This window comes from Myotis davidii, unplaced genomic scaffold (assembly GCF_000327345.1).
Source record: "Myotis davidii unplaced genomic scaffold, ASM32734v1 scaffold609, whole genome shotgun sequence".
Taxonomy (NCBI): Eukaryota; Metazoa; Chordata; class Mammalia; order Chiroptera; family Vespertilionidae; genus Myotis; species Myotis davidii.
The window spans coordinates 2013907-2014436 of NW_006300164.1; positions in this window are offsets into that span (position 1 = coordinate 2013907).

The following is a 530-nucleotide window of genomic DNA, read 5'->3' on the forward strand; positions in this document are numbered from 1 at the left end:
CCCAGCCCCGGGGCCCAGTGGCTGCCCGCCCAGGGCCCTCCAAGGCAGGCTCCGGTCCCCTCAGGTGGCCCGAGCGTGGGCCCCGTCTGTACCTCACGTCACAGCTTGGGAATCAACGGCCCTCGAGGGCCAGTGGAGTGGCTGCCGTCACGCACATGTGACGGGTCACGCTGCCCTTCGGCACCGACCCCTCCTCCTCATCAGGGGGAGAGGAGAGACGGGTGCAGACCGGGGCTCCTCACAGACGGCGCCCCACAAGCCCCTCTCAGCCGGGCTCCCCTCAGGGTTCACGGGGCTGCCCTGGCGTTTCTGTTAGTCCTGAGTCCAGGTGAGGCTGGCCGCCGGCTCGTACCCGAGGCCTGAGGCTCTGAGCACCATCTGGAACCGCCTGAGTCTGTCTCCGCTTGACGGAGACTCCAGGGGTGGGGGCTGTGCCCTTCACAGAGTGGACGCCCAGGGCCGGGAACCGTGCCCTTCGCGGAGTGGACGCCCAGGGTGGGGGCCGTGCCCTTCACGGAGTGGACGCCCAG